The following is a 6675-nucleotide window of genomic DNA, read 5'->3' as shown; positions in this document are numbered from 1 at the left end:
AGTCTTGAGCCCCAAACTGTAGGTACTTTCTTTTTTTTTTTTTTTTGAGACGGAGTCTCGCTGTGTCGCCCAGGCTGGAGTGCAGTGGCCGGATCTCAGCTCACTGCAAGCTCTGCCTCCCGGGTTTTTACGCCATTCTCCTGCCTCAGCCTCCCGAGTAGCCGGGACTACAGGCGCCCGCCACCTCGCCCGGCTAGTTTTTTGTATTTTTTAGTAGAGACGGGGTTTCACCGTGTTAGCCAGGATGGTCTCGAACTCCTGACCTCGTGATCCGCCCGTCTCGGCCTCCCAAAGTGCTGGGATTACAGGCTTGAGCCACCGCGCCCGGCAACTGTAGGTACTTTCAAACAAGAAAAGTACTGAGAAAGAGTCTTTTGTAGTTTGTAAGTGCGATGGTTGGGTTCGAGAGGTGCCACCCTCAAACCTTTCAGACATTATCATCGGCACGTTACCTGCCTGAGGTGAAAAAGAGAAAGAAAAAAAGGCAGCAAATATCTGGGGATTTTCTTTCACTGGTTGCTTTTAAATGCTCTAAAATTAAAAGACATTTTTATCCCCTTCATAAAGCTGGAAAGATATGCCGGTCTAAAGGTAAGGAAGTGGGCTGGCACGGTGGTTCATGCCTGTAATCCCACCACTTTGGGAGGCTGAGGCAGGTGGATCACCTGACGTCAGGAGTTCAAGACCAGCCTGACCAACATGGTGAAACCCCATCTCTACTAAAAATACAAAAATTAGCCACGCGTGGGGGCGTGCGACTGTAATCCCAGCTACTCGGGAGGCTGGGGCAGGAGAATCACTTGAACCTGGGAGGCAGAGGCGGTGGTGAGTCAAGATTGCGCCACTGCACTCCAGCCTGGGTGACAGAATGAGACTCTCTCAGAAATGAAAAACAAAAAATAGAAAAATAAAGGTAAGGAAGTGACTGATTACCTCTTGGTTCCCACGTGAGTGTATGGGCGTGGGCGATGGTAGTGGTGATCACAGTCAGTGGAACATGTGTGTAGATATAGATATAGATGTAGGTGGAGAGAGAGATACAGATACACGTCACAGTCAGTGAAACTTAATATTAAACATTCGTGGAAAGAGCTGTCAGTGCTGACCATGGGCAGGTGATCTGTGACCTAGACCAGCCTCTACTGCTAAAATTATTGTGACCTTAAGCAAGTCAGTTTCCTATTCTGAGCCTAAGTGTTGTCGTGTATAAATGAGGTAGTTGGACTAGATGATATTACTATTGTTTCTGCCAGGTGCGGTGGCTCACGCTCATAATCCCAGCACTTTGGGAGGCTGAGGCGGGCAGATCACAAGGTCAGGAGTTTGAGACCAGCCTGACCAATGTGGTGAAACCCATCTCTACTAAAAATACAAAAATTAGCCAGGCCTGGTGGTGGGTGCTTATAATCCTAGCTACTGGGGAGGCTGAGGCAGAAGAATCGTTTGAACCCGGGAGGCAGCGGTTGCAGTGAGCCAAGATTGTGCCATTTCACTCCAGCCTGGGTGACAGAGCGAGACCCTGTCTTAAAAAAAAAAAAATCGATGTTTCTAGTAAAACCAATTGCAGCCCATTAAGAGAGTAAACAGTTTGTAGTGCTCCCATTAGGTAAGTGCGTTCTGCTTTGTGCAGCTCAGTAAGAGAGCCAGGAGCCATAATACTTGGGTTCCCAGGTTGACTCTGCCTGTTTCCATCTGATGAGCTTGGATAAAGACAACATGTCTCTTTGAGCCTCAGTTTCGGGAAAGGATCCATCACTTCTCCAAAGCTCATGTGCTCAGATCTGGTCTCTCATTCCCCGGAGAAAGGCTTTGTGGTGCAAAAACCAAAATGTCTCGGGTCTCAGTTTGTCACTTCCAGCTAAGGAGACAGATATTTCTGAGCCTTTCCCCTTAGGCGCCCTATCACAAATAATAAACATTAGTCCATCCTGTATCCTGACTTAAGAGGCACCTCAAAATAGAATCCGCTGGGGCTTCATGGAGCATAAATGCACAGCAGATGAACGCGTCTCGGGGCTTTCTGCATGGAAGCTCCCACTACCTTCTTAAGCCGAGTCACAGTCCCTGACCACATTCTCCTCCTGGATGGCTCAAGCTGGCCAGACTAGTTATGGGACCATTTGGGAGAGGAGAAGACCCATTTCCTTCTGGCAGTTTTCCATGATCTTGAATTCTAGAACCAAAAAGAGCACCCTACTGAGCCTCAATCCCTCAGATTGTGTCAAGGCCACCCCTCCTGCTGATTTATTGGTGACAGAACATGACACGTAACTTCCCTAAACACAGGAGCTGGAAAGAGGGGTGTTTCAATGCGGCAACGGGTGGAATAGGTGAGTACGAAGGCCCTGTCTCAAAGCATTGGCTTTGGATCAGGCAAACCCAGATTTGATTCTCAATGGATTACTTTCTAGCTGTGTGAGCTTGAGTAAGTTACTTAACCTCTCTGAACCTCAGTTTCCCCCTCTCTAAACATCTACCTCTCAGCATGATCATGAGGTATAGACACACTATCTAAAGAGCAGTAGCCTCGGTGCATGGGCTTGCATGTATCTGGGGCTCGATAAATTCTAGCTCCGCCTCCCTTCTCCTTCCTTTCACAAAATAATATTAGTAACATGACAAGTTGATGACTGTTCATTTGGTAGCATCGTGGACCCGTCATATCAGGCCTGTACCTAACTCTTCAGCCTGTTATTATCCCCCAACCCCTTATCTTGTCTGATCTAGTCATAGGTCAGAGAACCACCCGCCCATTCTCAAATCACACCCTACACTGTGCCATTGTGTTCCCAATTCTTTGCCTAGACTGGTATTTCTCATTTTTCAAGGCCCAGTTCGTCTATTTCTGTCTCCCCATTACCCTCAATACTGGCAGCAAGGCCCTGTTCAAATGCCATGTTATGAGGGAAGCACTCCCTGAATTCTAACAGGAAGTAAATGCTGCCTCTTCTAAGTGAATACAGAGGTTTTGCTGTGCCTCTCATCACTTTTCCCTGCTATAATAAAGAAGTAAGAATATTGGCCCCTGTCCCTCCACCAGCTGACTAGGAAGCTGTTTGAGAAGGATCAACATTGCCGATGCGTCATCCTGGAAACCCTCGGGAGGAAACCCTGGACAGAGCAGAAACCCAGCAAATACTACTGCCTGAATCAATGAATGGAGATTAATATATTTGGAGATGCTGAGAAAGAGAAATTGTACTCTTCAGACAGGGAGTAGAAGGGAAAGAGAAGTTACACCGTCTGCGTACCTATTGTGTGAGATGGATATCGCAGTTCCTAGCTACAGAGGAAGAAAATGAAGCTCGTAGAAGCTAAGTAATGAGGTTATGCAACCATTAATGGGCACAGCTACGTGCTGGGCACCGTTCCCAGAGAGCTGTGCACGTGTCATTTCGTTTAATGCTCACAACAACCATACGAAGCAGTCTTACTCTCATTTTGTAGATGAAGAAGCTGAGGCTCGAAGAAATTAGGTAGGTAACCCAAGTTTACAAAGTTCATGGAGTGAGGGCTGTCAGTTTATACCCAGCACATCAGATGTGGATAATTGGTGGGTACTTCATTTTCTTTAACTGATCATTTTGTCCCCTAGAATCCCAAATCCCACGGAAGAGCAAGAAACAAACAAACAAAAACTTGTCAAGTCAAAGATCTGATTGTTTTTGCAGGGGAAGGGAGGTAAAAGAATTTCGGGTTTTGTTTTTTCCGTTGTCTATTTCTTTTGAACAGTGCTGCGTTCCGATAATTCAAGGCTCAAACTTCCTTCCAGGCCTGTTTGTCCTTCTCTGAGCTTTCCCTCTTTCCCTCCTCCCCGCAGGAAGGCTAGTCCTTGTCCTGTCCCCTGGGTTCTCGCCACCTTAGGAGGGGAAGTCCCTCGCGTGCCTGCTCCCAGTGGCCCAGTTCACACCTGTAGCTGAAGTCCATGCCAGAGGACATGTCTGTTCTCTTGGCCCTGGGCTCATCTAGGGCCTGGTGTTCACCCTCTCTCCCCTTGCTTTTTGCTGCTGGTTCTGTGGCACCCCAGCATTTCCTAGGACAGCCGACCTGGGCCTCCACCTGGGCCTTGTGGTGCTGGCAATCTTCACAGCGTCTGCTGTGGGTCACGTCCCCCCTGCCATAGAGGCCTGTGGCAGGCCTGCTGCCCTCAGCTGACCTCTCAGTGACCTGCTTTCTCCACTGGGCCCTCAGAGGCTTCCAGATCAGGCTGGGGAGCACAGAGGTAAGGCGTAGTCCCGCCTCAGGTCAGCTCTCTCCACCCCAGGTCACTGTGAGGCCGTCCACAGGGCAGTCTCCTCCCAGGATTTCTTTAGCAGGAGGGGGATACAAACTACTCTTGGGAACTCCCCCGTACCGGCCCGCTGAACTCACTTCTCTTCTTCTCCCTTGTGGGTTCGGCCTGGCCAGTGAGCCAGGCCACAAGTATCTGGCCACTCGCCCTTCCTCCTTCCCTTCCCTCTTGCCTCCCACTCCCCACAAACCCCTTCTCCACGCCACCTTGATGTTGAAAGGGTTCCTGTCCCTTCTGCTATTTACAGATGTGTTACCTATACCACATTCTCCTCTTTCCCGAGATGCCATTCGTCATTTTCCCTTTCCTAGAGCCATCGTGGCAAAATGGATGCGAGGAAAATACATTAGGAAGCTGTCTTGGGGGCCAGGCATGGTGGCTCACGTCTGTAATCCCAGCACTTTGGGAGGCCGAGGCTGGTGGATCATCTGAGGTCAGGAGTTCAAGACCAGCCTGGCTAAAGGGTGAAACCCCATCTCTACTAAAAAATGCAAAAATTAGCTAGGCGTGGTGGCGGGCACCTGTAATCCAAGCTACTTGGGAGGTTGAGGCAGGAGAATTGCTTGACTCCGGGAGGTGGAGGTTGCAGTGAGCCGAGATCGCACCACTACAACCCAGCCTGGGCAAAAGAGTGAGACCCTGTCTCAAAAAAAAAAAAAAAAAAAAAAGAAAGTATCTTGAAAAATACTACTCTGAGTCCACTTGTAGCAGGAGGAATTAAACCCAAATACATCCAACGCTAAAGCTTTGCTCTTAAGTACCATTTTTGATACCCCAATGCTGCAGAACTAGAGTAGGTGGATCTGAGATTTGAACCCAGGTCTAAACCAACCTCAAAATCCAAGCTTTTCCAATTAAGCATTTTTCTCCTTCCTCTTTCACCCACAGACCTGCCGGCTCCAGGGTCTGCTGGGTCCCTACCGTGGTCACCTCCCAGCTGAATCCACTTCTAATCTTCTCCAGGGTCAGCTTCAGGGTGAGGGTCTAATGGTGGAAGAACAAAGAAAGACCCTAGTCTTCATCTTACTAGGGTTTCCATACTTAGCAAATCAAAGTATAGAATGCTGGGGTCTGCATTCTCTAACAGCCTGAGCAGGAGTCCTTGACCCCTCACTTCAGCACCAGCTCCTACTTCCTCCCTCCCTGCAAGCAGAGTCCACAAGTATCTCCAATGCTGACTTGAGAATGTTTTCGGAGCAGAAATGCAGAAGATCTTTCTTTCAAAGCACACGTGCATTTGCTTCCCTGCTTTGGATCACTTAAGACAGGCTTGAGCAGCCTCTTAATAGGTTTGTATTGCGGTTGGTTTATTCCTCTGTTGGGGTGAATAGATTTCACTTAGCTGCGTAAAGGAAGAAAGGCAGTTTGTAAGCCAAGTGGAGCAGCAAATGTCAGATCAGGCTGAAGGAGGCCGAAGTTTCCCACAGGCCTCAAAAACCCTCTTGAACAACTTACTCTGCTGGTTTAGGGCAAGGGTGGTTTTCTTTTTCCCCCTCAGCCAGACATGTGGGATCTGTTTTACTCACCTGGAAAGTTGCATAATCTTGACAAGCACAAGGCAATTAAGAGATTCCTAGCTGCTGCTGCTATACACTGGCGGGTGGAAGAAAGGACGCTGGCCTCTAGGATTAAAGACTCGGCCTTCACCGGTAAGCAGACATAGAGAGCAGGCGCGATTCCACAGATATTCTCATCAATGTGAACTAGATGTGTCCAAAATACGCTGGTCATAAATTTCAAGTAGACACAAAAATAATGCACCTCCTTGATTACCTCAGTTATTTACAATTGACTTGGAGAAATCCAGCCTAAGGATTTAATTTGGCAAAACATGTATTGAGTTCCTGATGCATAAAAGGAAGGCCCTGGCCAGGTCAGAGCTTTGATTGCAAAAATAACTAAGACATGGTCTTAAACCTCACATGGTTTCTGGCTACTGGTGGTGGGCGGGGAGGGGAGAAAATGACAATATGAAGTATCTGCTCCCCTTAAGAAAATCCTCCCTGTGTTAGAGGAGAACATCACACACTGGGGCCTGTCGGGGTGTGGAGGGCAAGGGGAGGGATAGCATTAGGAGAAATACCTAATGTAGATGATGGGTTGATGAGTGCAGCAAACCACCGTGGCACATGTATACCTATGTAACAAACCTGCGTGTTCTTCACGTGTATTCCAGAATGTAAAGTATAACAAAAGAAAGAAAGAAAGAAAGAGAGAAAGAAAGAAAGAAAGAAAGAAAGAAAGAAAGAAAGAAAGAGAAATTTCTCCCTGTCTTAAGCCTGTCCCCTACCCTATTGCTTCAAAGCCTGGTTTCCAGGAAGATTGACATGCATCACCTCCCAGTCCCATCCTACATCTGCTCCCTGCAGTCCTCTGACTTAGCT

The 6675-nt window shown here is 48.1% G+C and overlaps 1 pseudogene; it reads left to right on the top strand.

Moving 5' to 3' along the window:
- Positions 1-368: 368 nt before the first annotated feature.
- LOC112424806 (small nucleolar RNA U13) lies at positions 369-462 on the top strand (annotated as a pseudogene).
- The last annotated feature ends 6213 nt before the right edge of the window (positions 463-6675 follow it).

The sequence above is a fragment of the Macaca nemestrina genome, chromosome 2 (genome assembly GCF_043159975.1).
Source record: "Macaca nemestrina isolate mMacNem1 chromosome 2, mMacNem.hap1, whole genome shotgun sequence".
In the NCBI taxonomy this organism is placed as follows: Eukaryota; Metazoa; Chordata; class Mammalia; order Primates; family Cercopithecidae; genus Macaca; species Macaca nemestrina.
Note: the sequence above shows the minus strand (reverse complement) of the source record. Positions and strands in the feature narration are given on the sequence as shown.